Below are 18,887 nucleotides of genomic sequence, written 5' to 3'. Positions count from 1 at the left end.
CTTTGGCTAAAGAAAGGCCAAGATCCCCTTGGGAAGATGGAGAAGTTTCTGGAGTCCCTTGGTCATGGTTTGAATGTTGTACATAGTCTTGTACTGATACGGAAGATCCCAGAGACCCTTGGGTAAACAGTGAATCGCCTAAACACCCTTGCTGATGTGGTGAAGGTCCTAGAGAACCCTGGGTAGTTATAGACAATTCTGAACACAGTTGATCTGACAATAAAGATTCCAAAGTCTCTGGTACAGATGGAGGAGGTTCCAGTGAACCTTTAGATGATGGAGAAAATTGAAGAGCTTTCCAGAGAGAAGATGACGATCCCTGAATCTGTTGGTCAGAATCACAAGGGCACAAATCACCATGAGCAGATATAGAATTTCCCAGAGTTGCTGGGAGAGGTGTCATAGTTCCTAGAGATCCTGATGAAGATTCTAAAAATTTCAAAACTGTTTGGTGAGATGGCAAAGACTCTGATGTCTTTGGAGTACATTGGGAAGGTCCCAGACACCCTTGGAAATGAGGCTGAAGTGGTAGGGCACCCTGCTTATCTAATGGAGCTTCTACAGCTCCTGGGACAGATGGGACCTGTTTTACAGCCCCTTGGTCATAAGAAGGGCCTAGAACTTTTTGGGAAGATGTGGATGATTCTGGAGACCATTGGAAAAGTGAGGAATGTCCAGGAGTCTCTTGTTGTGATGGAGACAATTTCACAGTTCCTTGGGTAGATGAAATATTTCCTTCATAGCTCTCGTGATTTAGTGACTGTCCTAGAGTCACTTTGGCAGGAGTAGACAATTACTGCCACACTTTGTCTTGTGAGGACTCTACAAGAGTACCTTGTGAAGATGGGGTAGTTCCCAGAGACCCCTGAGAATATGGAGAATGTTTCAGAGACATTTGATGAGATGGGGAAGATTCTACACATTTCTGTGATGATGTGGACAGCCTCACCTTATTTTGGGAGGATAAGGAAGATCCTCCAGCATCTTGCAGTACAGAATTGAAAAGGCCAGGAGTTCCTGAAGCAGATAGGAAATTTTCTACTGACCCTGAATTAGACAGAGTAGTTTTGTAACCCTCTTGGGCAGATAGCAATACTTTTAATTCTCTCTGGGGATATTGCAAAGGTCCCTGATTTTCCTGGGAAGGAGACCTCAGTCGTAGATCATCTTGGGCATATGCCAAAGGTTCTATATTCACCTAAGTATTTGATGAAAGTTTCATAGCCCCTTGGGCAGATGTGGATGATCCTAGAATATCCCTGGCAGACAGGGGTGGTCTCAGAGTCCATAAGAGTTGGAGACATTATTAAATCCACTTGGGCATATGGAGAAGATCCTAGAATCCCTGCATTAGATGGGGAAGTTCCCAAATCTCCCGTTGAAGAATTGGATATCCCTAGATTGCCATGTATGCAGGTAGAATCATCCAGAGTCCCCTGGGTAGACAAGCAAGGTCCTCCCCCTTCTTGGGAAGATACTAAAGGACATGAACTCACTTGAACAGATAAGGAAATTATGAAAGGTCCTAGGGAATATGATGTATGTCCTAGATTCCAGGTAAAGGAATGTCTTTGTTCTCTTTTGAAGAAGGCATAGATCCTGAAGAATCTGAAGCTGTTTGTTGAACCCTGTGGGAAGACTGCCAAGATCCAACAGGTCCCACGGATGAAACAGTGTCCTACAGTGTCATGCCTAGGTTTAGAGAGACCAAAAGTTCCTTCTACACACAGGGAATGTTCCAAAGGGCATTGGAAAGAATGGAAAGGACACTAATTTGCCTGGGAAGACATGGAAAATTCCATAGGCCCATCATCAGATACCACATGTCCTATGGTAGATGTAGAAGTTTTGTGTACACCTGGTGCAGATGATGAATATCCTGGGGACTCCCAGGGAGATAGCAAAGGTTCTGCAGACCCTTGTGCTGTGATAGAAATTCTTGGAGACCCTGGGGCAGAATTCAAAGTTTTTGCCATTTTTTTGGCATGCTGGCTATATCCCTGAGATACTGGAGTAGATGATAAATATGCTACTGTGTTCTGTGCAGAAGTGGATTGTGAGCATGTATGTTGTGTATGTGAGGAACTGCCTGAGATCCCATGGGCAGGTGGAGGATGTTCTAGACTCCTTTGTGCAGATGTGGAGAGTCCCATAGACCCTTGTATAGACAGGCAGGAACCCACAGCTTTTTGAGCACAGTGAGAAGATGCTTGACTCCCCTGGTCAAAAGAGGAAAGTCCCAGAGTTTCCTGAGGGCAAGGTAGGTATACTGAACTTCCTACATGAGCTGGAGAAGTATCCAATATTTCTCTTACATGTGGCAATTGCCCATGATAACTATGTGTATTTTGGACTATTCCTTGGATGTCTTCAGTAGATAATGAGGATGCTAAAGTTCCTTTTAAAGATGCCGATGGACTCAGCAAACACTGGGCCGGTACATTAATTTCTAAAGGAAGATGAGCAGAGAGTGGAGGTGCTGGATCACCTGGGACATGTGTAGAATGTTCTCTAGTCTCTTTGTTAAAAGGTGAAGGCTCTTGAGGGCCAGGTACAGATGAGAGTTTCCCACAGGCTCTCTGACAGATGACAAATGGCTAACATTCATTTGGGCAGGTTGAGATGTTTCCAGATTACCACAGAAACACTGTAAAGGATCAAGTTTTCCTTGAGGAGATGAAAAAGGACACAGAGTTCCTTGTGCACACACAGAAAGTTCCAGAGGCAATCCATAATATAACAAAGGTTCAGGATATCCTGAACTTGCAGAAAGTTGGAACATTTCCTCAGAACCTGAGGCAGATATTCCAGTACCTGGAGGAAAGGATAACGATCCTAGTGTGCTCTGTTCAGATTGGGAAGGATTTGGAAGTCCTGAGACAGATGGTGGTTGTTGTGGAGAACTTTGTGCTGACTGAGATGTTTTCTGACAGGTTTTAGTTGAAACAGGGTGTTTCCTAGTTCCTTGATTACACAGCAGTGGTGCTAGAGTCCCTTTGGCAGACACAGATAAGTCCAGAGACCCTTGGGAAAATAACGATCCACAGGCCCTTCTGCAGCCTGAGACACTCCCAGAGAACTCTGACCAGATTGCAAAGATCCTAATAGTGTCTGGGTATTTTGGGCAGACCTCAGAGGTTCTGTCATGAATGGAAAAGGTCCTACAGTCTGCTTTGAAGATGTTGAATTTTCCAATGTGCCTTTGGCAGATAAGAGAAACTCCCCAGTGCCCTGGGAAGCAGAAGAAGACTCTGGAGACCCTTGTGCATATTTGGACACTTTCAGAGTTCCTGGTGATGATGGCCATGTTTCCACAGTCCTTTCATCAGAATGAGAAAATAGTGAAGTCACTTGTGTTGATGACAAGAGATCCGGATGTTCTGGTACCGATGGAAACATTTCCCTAGTCACTTGAATAAATGGAGAATTTGTATATGGCTCTGTAACTGCTTGGGAAGGTGCTGAAAGTTGCACAGTCTCTTCAACAGATTGTGCTGAATGCAGCATTTCCTGGGATGACATAAAATGTTTCAGAGGCCCTTGAGCAGGTTGCTTGTGAAGATAGGCAAAATTCATCATCTTTTTGCAAAGACGGGGAACTAACTGGACTTTCTTGTGTTAGTGAGGAAAGTCCTGGAGTCATTGGGGTTTGTGGCAATGTGCCTGTAATCATTGGGACAAATGTAGACATTCCCAAATCATCTGGGATAGAAGACAAATGACTACGTGTGCACTGGTCAAACTTGGATGGTTCCAACTTTTCTTGGGAAGATGCTGACTGTTGTAGTGATTGTTGGCTATATGGTGAAGAAGCTAGAGTTCCCTGAGTAGATGTGTAACATTGGTCAGAGAGAAAATGTGGGAGATCTTTGGATGCTGATAAAGAAGATTCATGAGATTTTTGTGCCATGTTGTAAATGTCCTGTAGTCCCAGTAGGAAAAAGCCCTGTAGGCCCTTGGAAAGATGGTGATGTATATGTGCAAAATAAGTGTCCTAGCTTACTTTGGAATGATGCCAGGGGACCCATAATCAATGGGGAAGATGCTGAATGTTCTACAGACCCTGATCTGGATGAGAAAGAACCCAGTGTACCCTGGAGAGACATAGAATTTTCCCGATACCGTTGATTAGATAGGTGAGTTGGTCGATTCCTTAGAGTAGTTTGGAGAGATTTATTAGCATTTGGTGCAGATGATGAAGGTTTCACTGCACTGGAGGGAGATAACAAAAACTTTTGAATTCCTTGGTTAGAAGATGGTCTCAGAGTCTCTGAAGCAGATGGTGACTCTTGCAGAGGACCAACAGAGAAGGTCTAGAAGCTTCCTGAAAAGAATTGTAATGTTTTGTTAAGTTCATGATCAGATTGCAAATTCTCAAGAGTCCTATTTGCAGATATGGGCAGTACCAAAGATTCTTTAGGAGGTAGGGAGTCCTTTTTGTTAGATGTCAATATTTCTGGTAATTTATGGACATATGGAGTAGATCGTAGAACTCCTGTTGTACATGGCAATGATCCTAAAATGCCCTGTACTGAAAAAGTATCTTTTTCTAACTGAGAATTTCTCCTATTCTCTTGGGCAGATGCCAAAGGTTTTAGGGTCCCTTGTGCCGATGACAACACTTCTAGAGTTCTTTGTGAAGGTGGTTTAGGTCCCATTACCTGTTGGTCAGCGAGAGAAGTTGCTGAAGTCACATGTAGTAATGAAGAAACTTCCAGAAGTTGTGGAGCAGATGGTGAAGTTACTGTAGCCTCTGAAACTGATGTAAAAGTTTCCACAGGCTCTACTTCAGGTAAAATATATCCATGAATGCTCTCAGAGGATTCATGAGTTCCCATAACATCTTGGGAAGATTCAAAATGTTCTTGAGACTCTTGGCCAGATGTTGAAGGATACAACAACCCTTGAGTCAATTTAAAGATTTTTTAAGGCCCTTGGGAAGAAAGCAAAGTTGCTAGATCCACTGGGCCAGATTGAAAAGGTTCCTGAACACTTGGGTCAGATGATAAATGCCCTCCACACTCCTGGGGTGAGAACAATTTTCTTGTAGTTTGTGAGGCTGTTGAAGAATGTTCTACAGTTGAAAAATGTTCTAGTTCTTCTTGTGCAGATTGGGATAGTTCCAGGTACTCTGGAGATAATGTGGAAAGTGCTAAAGTCTCAGTCTCAGACTCTTGGGAAGATGGAAAGGGACACAGAGAGTCAGACAGATATGGAAAGTTTCCGGGGCATTGGTGGAGTTAGCAAAGAGTCTTGAGGATCTAGGGTAGATAGAGAAGGTTCCTGCATCTGAACACTAACTGAAGATAGTAGATGTTCTGTATCTTTTGAGGGGGATAACAATGATTCTTCAATTTCCTGATCGGACAGAGCAGGCATCAAAGCCTCTTTGACATATGCTGAATGTAATAGATGACCTTGGTCAGATAGAGAAGATTTATTAGACTCCTGGGAACAAGTTGAAAGTTTTGTAGTTGTTTGAGCAACTGATACATTTTCTAGAGCCTCTTCTGCAAACTTGGTCATTTCCACAGTCCTTTGATCAGACTGAGAATCTTCAAGATCTCCATGCAGAGCTGGCAAAATTCTCACATCCATCTGGTCATAATATTTAGATGCTGAAGGCCCAAGGGAAGAGGTCAAATATGCTTTGGTCACTGGTGCAGATGCAGATAACTGTATAGTATCTGCTTCAGTTAGCGAAGGTCCCCCTGCTCCTAGTGTAGATGCCAGTGGTCCCAGAGAACCATGATCAGATGGAGACTGTCCCAAACACACTTGTACAGATAGCAAAGATCCCACAACCTCTTAAGGACAATGGGATGTGGCTTGAGTTGCATTTTGTAAGGAGGAATGTTCTAAAGGCTCTGGAGCAAATAAGGAAATGTTCTTAGTTCCTGGAGCAGAGAAAGAAAATTCTTGAGATTCTCCTCTATTGGACAGATGGTCAAGAACATGTGGGGGCATTTGGGATTCTTTTCTAACCTCTGGAGAAAAAGTGGAATGTTCTACATCCTCTACTCTAGATGTCAAAGAGCACAGAGTCTGTTTGTCAGGTGTTTTAATTTGCAGAGGCCCTTGGGTAGTTACAAAATGTTCTAGGGCCTGGGAAGTAGATAATGTTCCTGTGCATGTGGTGCAGAGGCAGTGTCTTTTACATCTTCTCTGGCAGATAACAGAGACCCCGGAGCTCCCAGACCACATGAGGAAGGTTCCAAAACCTCTGTGAAGAAAGGTAAATATGGAGTCAATGGGGAAGTTGATTTGGCTGGTTTCTCAAATGGAGAAATTTCTACATCTTTTCTCACATATGACATACACCCAAGTTTCCTATGTTCTGATTCTGATGTTTCCATGAGCCCTGGAGAATATACCAAAATTCCTAGAGTCTCTTGGGTAGATGGTAAAGAATCAAACATCTCATGTGCTAATGTGGACAGATCATCAAGTCCTTCAGCAGATCGCAAATGATCTAGAATTTCTGGGGTCAATGGGAAAGATCTGCAAGAACCTGGTTCCCTTGATAAATTTCCTCCAGCCTCTGGAGTTAATAAAGGTCCTTGAATGCCAGAGTCAGTTTGGTCAGGTCTTACAGGCCCTTGTGCATGTAGTGGATATTGGTGAGGGCCTTGGATCAATGAAGAAGGTCTCGAAGGCTCCTGTAAAGAAGTAGGAGGTTTCATTGACCTTTCAGGAGATGATACATTTTTAACTCTCCCTTTTGTGCATGATAATATTTCCAAAGCCACTTTGGAAGATGATAATATTTCCCTAATCCATTTTTCAGGCAAAGAATTTTCCAAAGACTTTTGGGCAAATGTAGTTCTTAGAGTTCCAGTGGCAGAAGAAGACTCCACAACACTTCCAGTATATTCAAAGTTCTCTAGTGACTCATTTGCTAATGAGGAAAGTCCCATATGCTCCAGAGCAGATGATAAAGCTCCTAGATCCTCTGAAATACTTGGAACACTTTCCAGAACAATTTGTGAAGGTATCAAAGTTTTTTGTCCCTCTTTGCCAGATTGGCAAGATTTCAAATTCCCTTTTAAAGGCACTAAGTGTTCTTGAACCTCTAGGTTAGACAGTGGATTATTCAGAGACCCCTGTTTATATATAGAATGTTGTTCAGGGTGTTTGTCAGCTAGCTCATATCCAAGAACCCTTGAACCAGATAGAGAGGATTCCAGACCACCTGTGCCAGAAAGAGAATTTTTGACATGTTCAGAGTTAGATGACAAAATTTCAAGAGACTCTAGTGAAGATTTCAAACTTTCTTGAGTCCCCTGGTGGGTTGAAGAATGTTGAAGAGCTCCTTCCCTAGGTGGCAAGTGTTCTAAAGCATATTGGGCACACTGAAGTTTTCTGGTAGCCCTTTTGGGAGATGATGGGTTTACCAGAGCCACTTTTGGTGCTTCCACATTTTGGATAGACCCTTGTTCCAATATGGACATTTCTGGAGCTTGTTGGGCAGACAGGGGAAGGCCCACATCCTCTTTAGCAGATGGCAAATGTCTGAGAGTCCCTTGTGCAGGTAAGGAAATTAAAACAGGGTCATGATCAGATATCATAGTTCCTGGAAACCCTGAGACATTTTTCAATTGTCCTGGAGATCCTGTGTTGTGTGAATATGTTCCCACATCCACTTCCACAGATGACAATAATCCCAGGGTCTCCTGAGAAGATATAAAAGGTGACATATCATCTAGAGAAGACAGAGAATGCCCTGGAGTTGCTTTTGTGGACTTGTAAATTTCTATAGGCTCTTGTGCAGACAGGGAATGTCCCACAGACCCATGGACTGAGAGCACAAGGGCTATGCTACCTTCTAAGTGTGAGAGACTTCCCTGAGGCCCTTGTACAGATGGCATTGATGCTACAGCCTCTGAGCCATATTGAGGTAATTCTAGAGTTCCATGAACTGGCAACAATGGGGAAGGGGTTTCCTGAGACAGAGTTGAAAGTCCCCAAGCCTTTGGAGCCACAGATAAGTGCTCAAGAGGCTCAAAGGCTGAAGGGGAATTTTCCAAATATTCATGTGTAGATGGTAGAAATCTTTGCAAGCCTTGTGCAGATTGGGAAGTACCAGCATTCCCCTGAGTAGGTATGGAAAGATCCAGAGGCCTTTCTAGGGACAACAAGGACTTTTGCAAAGGCACCCCAGGTGAGCATGAAGTTTCCAAAAAACCCTGAGCAGGAGGGACATGTTCTAAAATCCCTTGTTCTGGTGAAGAATCTTCCTCATCTGTGAGGTTGGGCAAATGTCCTGAATAACTTAATGAAGGTGGAAATTTTTCCTGAGGCCCTTGGACACATGGAAAAAGTTCTTTTGCTCCCTGGGCATCCTGGGAACAATACAAGTCTCCTGGGGCAGATGGTGAATGTTCAAGAAACCCTTGGTAAGATGGTAAAGTTCCTAGATACCACTGCTTAGATGTTGATGGTATTGGAGACCCTGGAGGAGATGGAAAGTGTTCTGCAGCAAGAAGGCAGGAAGAGGCAGAAGGATCTTTAGATGGTTTGGAGGACATAGGAGATGTCAGGTCCTCTTGTGCTAATGGCAAAGGTTCAAGAAGTTTTTGTTTACCTTTGGCCTTTCCCTTATACCCTTTGGCAGATAAGGAAGATTTCAAGACTCCCAAGTCAGATTTAGAAATTGACAGATCCCCTTGGGTACAGGTAGAATTTTCTTGACCCTTTGACAGAGATGGAGAATGTCCCTGAAGGCCTGGGACAGATGGTAAATGACATACACCCTTTAGGACAGACAGCGAAGGCCCTTGAGCCTCTTGGGATGATATGGAATGTTCACGAGGCCCATGGTTGGAATGGCAAGGTTCCACAGTCTTTTGTTCAGACGTGGAACATTGCAGGTCCTTTTGGACAGATATAGAAGGCATAGTACTTACCTGAGGTGTACTTGTAGTGATTGATGTTTCTTTCGGAGCAGTAGAAGATTCACATACCCTTTTTGAGGAAGGGAGAAGTATGAAACTGCCTTCCTCAGATGAAGTAGTTCTGAAGTCCCCTTCATCAGAAGGCTCATCTCTTAACCTTTTTGGTAGAAATGGAACATCCAGGGCCCACTTGGGTAGAAGGAACATGTTTACTATTTTCCTCCTGAGAAGGGATATGCAAAAAACTCTCTTGTGTAGATGGGGAAGATGGTAAAGTGCCTTCATGAGATGTGGTAGATGCTTGAGGATCTTGCTCAGAAGGGAAAGGTGCTACTGTGTCAGGTGTACATGTGCGTACTTTTACTACAGTTTCAGAATGAGGGAAAGTTTCTAGAACCTGTGTATGTGTGGTATCCTTTAAAGTTTCCTGTGCATATGTTGTAGGTCTAAAATCCTCATGGTCAGCTAAGGAAGTTACTGGAGATCCTTGTGTAATTGTGGGAGTTTTACGAACACTTTCTACAGGTGTAGAAGACAATAAAGCCTTTTGTATAGGGATGTTAGGTTCTAGAGAGACAGTTTGATGGACAAAACAGATTCCAAGGGCCCTTGGGAAGATAAGGTAGAATTCAGAACCTTTGGCGTATTTGTTGGATGTTCTGGAGTCACTTGTGGGCATGTGGAAATACTAACATCCCTTTGTGCAGATGGGGAACGGCCTATAGCCTCTTGTGTAGTTGTGACAGATTGTTGATACCCTTGAGGAGATGGAGAAACTTCCACAGCCTCCTGTGAAGAGTGGAGAGGTCCTGTGGGTGTTTGTGGGCTAGTAGAATCTAAGGAATCTCCTCTCGATGTGAAATTTGCTACAAATTCTTCGGTACATGTGTCACATCCAGGAACCATTTCTAAAAATGGGGATGAGTCTGGAACCCCTTCTGCAGATGTATCCTGTTCCACAGTCCCTTTATCACATATGGTAGAACTCAAAACGTGCTGGACAGGTTGTAAATGACCTGGTAATCTTGGTGTATGTGTAGAAATTTCAAGAGCCTCTCCTACACATGTAGAAAGTCCTAGAGACTCCTGAGGAAGAAGGGAAGGCTGTATTGTCTTAGCACTTTGTGTAGTTGTGGAGCGTGAATGGCTCACTTGAACTCTCTTGGCATATCTTTGGCTATTTTGTTTCCAATGACGAATCAGAAGGGCCTTTTTGATTGGCAGGGTATATTTAGAGCCCTCTTGGTCTGATAGGGACACTGGATGGAAACTCACCTTGCTCAGAAGGAGGATCTGTCCTTCTCTTTTTGCTATAGTGGGAATATCCATTGCCCATTTTCATATCTGGATTAGGTTTGAATTTCCCTTTGTGAGAGAGAATAGGTCTTTGACACACTTCTCTAGATGTAGACAATTCTGGAATCCTCTTGACAGATATGGAAGGACTGAGAACCCCGAGGGAATTTGATGCAGGTGCTAGAGACCTTTGTGTATGTTGAGAAGGTACAAGGGTCCATAGGGAAGACTTAGGAGTTTCGATCATCTCTTTTATATATGTGGAACTCTATAGGGCCCCCTCTGAAGATGGCAAAGGTTCTGGAATCCCTGAAGTAGATGTAGATAGTTTTGTTTCTGCTTGAGTAGGCATGAGTGATGTGAGGCTCACTTGGGGAGTAGTGATAGGGCTTGGTCCCCCCTGTGCTGTAAGGGAAGATCTGAGCCCATTTTCTGGTAGAGGACATTTAAAGCCATCTTGATTTAAAGGGGAACTTATAAAATTTCCTTGGTCAGAGGAGGCAGGACTCAAGCTCACTTCAGCAGATACTGATTGCTTAGGGTCATTCTGGGGAGAGGGGAAACAGGCCTGGCTCTCTTCATGAGAGGGTATAACTCTCCAGTCATCTTTGTCAGCTGTCAAAGGTGTTAAACTCCTCTGAGGAGAGGGGGTAGGACACATTCCATTTTGGGAAAATGAGCAATCACTGAGCATCCCTATTGGAGAAAAACATTTGGAGCCCTCTTTGTATGGGGCCTGCTGTAGGCCCACTTGATCAGAAGGGGCTTGTCTAAAACTCTTTGGTAGAGAATTGGAATGATTGGTGACGCCTCGGCTAGAGGATGGACTTTTGAAAACCCTTCTGGAAAAGGAGACATGTTTGATTTTCCTTTCAGCAAATGGTAGAGGTTTCTGGGATGCCTGGGAAGATATGGGCTGCCCCATAGACCCTTGATCACATTGGGTTCCTCCCAGAATCTCTCCGGTGTATAGGGATAGACCCTGAGCATCTTGGGAAGAAGTGGAGTATCCCAGAGCTCCTTGGGTAGGGGAGGAAGGTTGCAGAGAACCTTGAAATTGTGGGGAAATTACCAGTCCACGTTGGTCAGTGGAAGAGTCATCAGAAGACGGCCCAAGCATTCTGTCATCCTCGTTGTCCTTTTCACTGGCATCCCCAGCACAGTGTCTTGGAGATGTTGCAGTCACTCTGGTGCCTGAATGGTCAAAGTCCATAGGTTCTTCAAACACAGTAGACATATCCAGGCTTCTTTGCACCTTCCCAGGTCTGTGCACAGAAGTTGAGGCCACCCTTTTTCTGGTAGCAGGAGGTAAGACAGATGGTCTGGGTTCCCTGCTCAGTGGGTTACTCCTGCAGTCAGGAACCTCTGGAGAAAGTAGAACTTGTCCTTCCTTGATCTCTTTCAGCTCTTTTAAGGGGTCCAGGGTCTTCTTTCTGGATGTAGTCTTTATAAGAGCTCTAAGACTCCGCAGACTATTTGCAGTACCACTGTAGGGAATTTTGGCTGTTTTGTCTTTATAAGGCTTTTGGCACCTGAACTTGTGCTGAGCCAGTCGAAGCACCCCCGGAGGTGCAAAGTCCCTCGGGAATTTGGTGCTGGTCAAGTATGTCTCCCATTGGGGTGCGCTGTCATCAATCCCTTGGGATACACTGAAGGGGGTCCCAGGCCGGCGGCCTCTGAAAGGGGTCCCAGGCCTATGAGGCAAGCGCTTCCCCCATTGGGATAGGATGTCATCATTCCATTGGGGGGACCCAGAAGGGGGACCCTGGATGGGGTCCATTGAAGGGGGTTACAGGCTGGAGAGGCTGGGAAAACTCTGGTCTCTGGTCAGAGTGTGATTGACCAGCTGAGGCTCGCTGGCCTCTCTCCACAGGTTTGGCCATTTAGACAATAAAGTAGTTGAAAAGTAAAAAGGGAAATCACCCCTCCCAAGGGGCAGCGAATGTACTTGCCAATGGTGACTCTCGGCAAGCAGCAGCAAAGCAATATCCTCAGAGAGAGGCTCTCCTTCCCGAGAACTGTGGACACGTCCGGTAGCCGAAGTGCACAGTACTCCAGTGACGGTTGCCCTCAGAAATTGAACAAAGCCCGAGAGCTGCACTTGGAATGGATGTCCTCGGGCCTGCAAGGGCTAGTCCCGAGCTGTCTCAGCTGGCGGTTCTGCATGCACTAGCCAGGCAAACATCAAAGCTTTCTGAATGAGGAGGGCACCTTCAACCCTCTCTTCTTCATTAGGGTCGAGAGTGCTAGGTAGTCTGGTGCCCACTGTCAGTGACCAGGACATGGACTATTGAAGAGGCAACATGATTGGGAAGGCAAAGGGTGCTTGGGAGACTTTGCTTTCGGGTTCCTCTTACACAAGTCTGGGCCCGCTGTCAGTAGGTCGTCAGTGTTGCAGTTAGATCTGTTTGAGCCACATAACTGAATGAGAAAGGGTGATCCAGGCGTTTGCTTCTCACAGACTGTGGGGGCCAGGCAATCACTGGTTGTGCTAGGGAGAGAATAAGTAATAGTGCTTGAATAGAGCAGAGGATGTCTGGAACTGATACTACAAATGGTATTCTGTATTTTAAGGATGGCCTATCCTGGGATTTTCTAGTACATTGGTGACAACTTCTGTGAACTTCATCCTGTATGCTGATATGCATCTCTAGACTGTTTAATAGTACTTACTGCAGTGCTATTATTATATAAATGTTAGTATGCATGTATATGTATACACATACAAACACACACACACACACACACATATATATATATGAAAATAAGGATAAGAAAAATAATCTTCTTATAGTACAAAAGCAAGTTGTTTTTCAAAAATACTTTTATCTGCTTTTGGTTAAGTTCACCAATTCAGAACACAGACACAGTTGGACTCCCTAATGTAGCCCTTATGGCCTTAAGCAATTGCTTTGTCTCGGTTTACATGTTGGGTGCTATAACATTTACATATTTATTGTTTTGGAAGGTCATATAATTTCCCTGAAGTCACAATATGACTAATGGCTCATATTAGTGGCTCTGCATGGGCCATTCACTTCCATTCTAATGACGAAGCTGAAGTATAACTTTGGAAACCCTTAGCCAAGTTGATTCTTTGAAAGGTCATGTTTATTGAGCAGTTGATATACTGAGAAATGCAAATTTGAGGATATGGATGAAGACATTATCTTACTGATAGAGAAACTTGCTTTGCTTGTTGCACATTTTTCCAATTTTACTTTGAACACTTTTTGTTCTTGCTGGATGAAAGGCTTTTGTTTCTTTATGTGTGTATGTGTGTGTGGATATGTGTGTGTGTGGATATGTGTGTGTGTACATACACATGAGCATACCAGCATGTGTGTGTGTGTTATTGGCATGAATGTGTAGTGTGTTTTTTATATATGTAGGTGCACATGTAAATGGGTATATGTTTGTATGTGTGTATGTGCATGTAGAGACCCCATGTTGATGTTGGTTGTCTTTGAAGACTCTACACATCTTTTTTTTACTGAAAAATAATTTGGCTTTTCTAGCTAGTTAGCATGTCCCTTGTGATCTCTGGTCTCTAACTCTCTAAAGTACAGATGAACAGCCACACTTACCATTTATTTGTGTACTGCTGATTTGAACTCTTGTTCATATGTGTGGCAAGTGCTTTATCCACTGAACTATCTCCTAGCACTAATTATTTTTAATGCTATTAAAATTGATTTTATTTCCTTTATTTCTTTCTCAGCATGTTCTTTCTTGACATATAGAAAAGCTTCTGCTGTTTATGTTGCCACAACTGGCAAGCCCCAAAGAAAATCACACAGAGATCTCCATAAGTTATAACACTAATTGGCCCATTAGCTCAGGCTTCTTGTTAACTCTTGTAGCTTATATTAACCCATTATTCTTATCTATGTTAGCCACATGGCTTGGTGCCTTACGCAGCAGGGCAGCTCACATATTGCTTCTTCAGAGTCTGGGCAGGAGTGGGAGGAAGAACTCCCTTCTTTCCAGAATCCTCCTGTTCTCATCACCACACCTCTACTTCCTGTCTGGTTGACTTACCTATACTTCCTACCTGGCCAATCAGCATTTATTTAAAAGATAATTGACAGAATACAGACAATTATCCCACACCATTCCCTCCCCCTTTTTTTAAAACAAAGGAAAATATCCATAGTCCATATTTTGGGATTATAGGCATAGTATTCCAGGCTACTTCCCGCTTGTTGGGGCCACTGATAATCTTATGGGGACCTAAAGAAAATTTAGAGTTATGATTAGGTCCATCCTGTGAGGCTTGATTATTTCAGGTAGCATCTTGAATCTTTTCCTGATGTAGAACTCAGACATCTGGGCCAACTGTTCCTACTGGAGATTTCTCAGGTGGTCTTCCTTGATTGAACCTGATTTTTCTTAACTCAGAATGAGTCCACGGCCTCTCATTTCCTGTGGAAACAAAAACAAAATCTCTTCTCCAAAGTAACATATCTTTTCACTTCAATTTTGAAGTCAAAGTATTTTCAAAATACCTATCTTTTATTATTTCAGCAGCATTTATAAGCAAATATCTTTTAGCAGCTTGTGTTCCTTCAGCATTTAAAAATTTCAAAGAGAACATGATAACATACAGTATCAAGATTCTCTGTCTATTTTCCATCTTTGTGTGTCTTTATTTTAGCCTCTATTTCTTTTATTTTTACTTTTACTTTTTGAGACAGGTTCTCTGTATATCTTTGTCCTAGAATAACTCTGTAGACCAGGCTGTCCTTGAACTCACAGAGATCCACCTGTCTCTGCCTCCTCAGTGCTGGGATTAAAGGTGTGTGCTACCACACCTTGAATTCACAGAGATCTGTCTGTCCCTGCCTCCCAGGCATTGGGATTAAAGGTGTGTACCACCAAATCCTACTACTCTCTTTCTTTCTTTTTTATTTTTAAGGACTTTAACCTTTAGCCTGCATATATTTTTAACACACTGTAAACCATTTAGAGGTTTTCTTCATCTTTGAATCTCTCTTTTTCTCACCACATGAGTTTTTATGGAGAGGTTAAAGCTGTAACTTTGACGGCTGGATATCCAGCCGATTTCTTAGCTTTCTAAGATTTCACCCTCATGGCGGAGGTACTGGCCAGAGCCTTGTTCACAGCCAGAAGTCTATGGCATTTCAAGTCCCTGCCAGCAAGCAAGTGCAGCATTCTGCTCACAGACCACACTCAAATCCTCCATAGTCAGACTGCCTGCCTGAAAGAGTCAGAGTTTGCCCTGGCAGGGCACCCCAGAAAGCCAGAATTTTAAAATGGTGCAGCTTTTTTCCTATTACTGAAAACTGAAAAGCATGTGTTCAGCTTTTCAACAGCATTTAAGTGTTTTGTGCTAGGACCTCTTAAAAGAGCTGCAGGGTTTTGCACCTAAAGCTGAGTCAGAAGCGTTTCTTAGATGAGAGCACTTGCTTGCCTCTAGCAAGCAGAGCAGACCCGGGAAAATGCTGCTACCAAGAAAACATGCTTTATTCTTTCCCAAGCTTTCTCAGGCTTTCTGTGGATGCAGTTATCCAGTTGGGTGCCGTTCTGTAACATGAGGGCTGGCTTATTGGGGTTTATGACCTGCCCAGTTCCCCATAGCCAGGAAACGCCAAAGAAAATCACACAGAGATCTCTTTAAGTTATAAAACTGATTGGCCCATTAGCTCAGGCTTCTTGTTAACTCTTGTAGCTTATATTAATCCATTATTCTTATCTATGTTAGCCATATGGCTTGGTACCTTTCTCAGCGGGGCGGCTCACATCTTGCTTCTTCAGAGTCTGGACAGGAGTGGGAGGAAGAGCTTCCTTCTTCCCCAAATACTCCTTTTCTCATCACCCTACCTCTACTTCCTGTCTGATTGACCCACCTATACTTCCTACCTGGCCAATCAGTGTTTATTTAAAAGATGATTGACAGAATACAGACAATTATCCCACACCAGTGTACTAATCCTGGTGTGCGTGGTCCTTCTCTCTCTGTGTGTTGCTTTTCTTGGTTAATAAAGAAAGTGCCTTGGCCTGTTGATAGGGTAGAACTTAGGTAGGTGGGGAAAACTAAATGGCCTGCTGGGAGGAAGAAAGAAGAGTCAGAGAAACACCATGGAGCCACATGCTTGGAATTTTACCTGGTAAGCCATTGCCATGTGACTATACAAAGATTAATAGAAATGGATTAAATTAATGTAAGAGTTAGCCAAGAAGAAGTTAGAGCTAATGAGCCAAGCAACGTTTTAATGAATACAAATTCCGTATGGTTATTTTGGAGCTAAGCTAGCTGGACAGCCAGGAAAGACAAGCAAGTCCTCCTCCAACATAAACCTATGGCAAATTTTCAGTTATATTAATACTCATATCTAATATTCACAATTAACTTTAAGTATCTATTATTTTCTCAGTGAGAAGGAGGAGAAAAGTAAAGATCTAATAAATGAGGAAGCTTTGATAAAGGTCACAGATAGCTCTCCTAATTCAGTGATTTGTTTAAGAATTGGTATGATCTTGGATGAAATATTTTTTCATTCTTGAACCACATTTGTGGGGTGAGTTTTAAATCACAGTCTCTAGTGGTTTTATTTACCATATATTTGCTCTGTAAGTTTTCTAGAAAGATAAAGTGACATTAATAGGCATGTAAAGAAGTATTTAATTCTCTTCATATGGCCATTATATATTATTAAACAAATGTCACTGAGAAGGGTTTATTTAAGGAATTTGGATAAATGCCTATATCATGGAAATGAAAATTTGTCAGAATTATAGGTTAAATGTCTTTTTAGAGCAGAGGATAATAAGGAATTCAGTATAAGTACTGTACCTATAGTTCACAGTTTAATAGAATAACAAATCAAAAGGCAGTTTCAACACAGTGAAATTTATTGAAATATATACAAGATGTTATGAGATCTCGAATGTAACCAGAGAAAGATGATTGAGATAAAAACACTAACATGCGGTCTAAAGGATGATTTGAAACCATCTGATAAAATGTGAACAATTAGATTATATATGGGATAGATGAGTGATAAGTACATTCTCAATAACTAAGGAATAAAGGATCTTTTGATGAATATAATCTTGCTAACTTGATTAGATTGAGAGATATCTGGGATACCAGTATGTCACACTTCTGGGTGTGATGAAGAGATTATTTTTTGGGATATCTAGCATGTGGGATAACATAGTCTCCTGAATGTGTTTGGTACTTTCTAAAATGTTCAGTGTCATTTATGAATGAACAGGAAAATAGTAGAAGCCAGACATTGTTTACAACTTAACAATCACATCAAGTAATTATATCTATTGCTATTATTATCATCTAAGGACATTATATTTGAGCTTTTATATTCTGGCAACACAGATTCACACTTGCTTTCTCAAAAGGAAATTCCAAGCTTTCTTCTTTGGACAGGGTAGGTCATGGGTCCCTATTTTCCATAGGCTTTCACTTTTGTGGATTGAAAACTACCAGGATTGATCATTTGATATTGGAACACCAATTGGTGTGCTCTACACTTGGAATTACTATTTCTCCTACTCGCAACATTCCTTAGTTTCCTGTAATTTTTTTCTGAAAGGTGGAGGTCTCATGGGAATATTGGAAGATCTTACTGTTTTCCATGTTCATTTCATGTTTAGCAAATGACCAGCCCTGAAAACATATGCACAAACAATATTATATAGACTGATCAGGTTATATTCATGTATTTAAGAATATACACATATATACATGAGTGCAATAACAGTTAGTGAAAAAAGAGGCCATGCGTTTGAATAAGAGCAAGTAAAGGTCTATTGAAGGGTTTGGAGGTAGCAAAAATAAAGATGAAATGCTGTAATAATATATCTAAGAAGCAAAAACAGACTGGTCCTATAGTTTTTGGAGAGATAATCTTTTTCTTGATTACCTAGTCTCAAATCATGAAAAGATCCATTCAATAAATCACGTTTGATAACTTTTCCCCTGCAATTTTATAGTGTTGAGTAAAATTGGACTTATATATTTTAAAATTTGTAACAGGATTATTTTCCTGTATCTCAACATGAAATAATTAATATAAAAAGAAATAAAAATAAACAAATTGTAGCAGAGACTGCCCTTTTGTTCCCAGTTGCCCAGACATGAACAATCACACAAAAATATGTTAATTATAACAGTGCTTGGCCAACAGCTTAGGTGCATTCCTACCTAGTTCTTATATATTTAAATTAACCCATTTCTATTAATCTATGTATTACCATAAGGCTGTGGCCTACTAGTAAGGTTTGAGTGTCTTTCTCCTTCAGCAGCTACATCGCATCTCCCTAACTCTATCCACTCTCTCTTTGTATCTCTGTTTCGGTTTTCTACTTGACTTTACTCTGTTAATTCATTGGCCAAAACAGCTTTTTTCATTAACCAATAAAAGTAACACAGATATAGAAGGACATCTCACATCATTACCTGTTTTCTATCTAAATCAAAAAGAAGACTTTAAATTTAACATAGTAAAATTACACATAAAAACAATTATCGAGAAAGAAGTACAGTTATAATATTTAATCTATTTGTATCTGGGAAGTTTCATATCTAACTTACCTTTTATCATAATTAAGAAAAACTGTAACTATCTATCTTCAACTCCATCAAAGATTCTAGAAGGATAGAATAGTACGTAAGTAAATAGAAAGTGCATTATAAGCAACTTCCAAAACTCT

General features: G+C 41.9%; 2 long non-coding RNA genes across 4 annotated transcripts in view; both read left to right on the top strand.

The window, feature by feature from the left end:
* LOC142840959 (uncharacterized) overlaps positions 1–18,887 on the top strand; it is a 59,954-nt gene that overhangs the window by 16,218 nt on the left and 24,849 nt on the right. For 2 of the 3 annotated variants that reach the window (XR_012908992.1, XR_012908990.1), the window contains one exon: positions 3,210–3,448. The exons of the other annotated variant lie outside the window; for it this stretch is intronic. This is a non-coding gene — a long non-coding RNA (uncharacterized LOC142840959). Of the gene's footprint in view, positions 1–3,209; positions 3,449–18,887 lie in introns of those variants that run through there. 3 annotated transcript variants of the gene reach the window in all.
* Positions 4,551–6,867, top strand: LOC142840960 (uncharacterized). The gene is made up of 3 exons (XR_012908993.1): positions 4,551–4,792; positions 6,173–6,235; positions 6,788–6,867. It is a non-coding gene; the product is annotated as an uncharacterized LOC142840960 (long non-coding RNA).

Source organism: Microtus pennsylvanicus, chromosome X, assembly GCF_037038515.1.
Source record: "Microtus pennsylvanicus isolate mMicPen1 chromosome X, mMicPen1.hap1, whole genome shotgun sequence".
Classification (NCBI taxonomy): domain Eukaryota; kingdom Metazoa; phylum Chordata; class Mammalia; order Rodentia; family Cricetidae; genus Microtus; species Microtus pennsylvanicus.
This window is presented reverse-complemented; position numbering and strand designations above follow the sequence as displayed.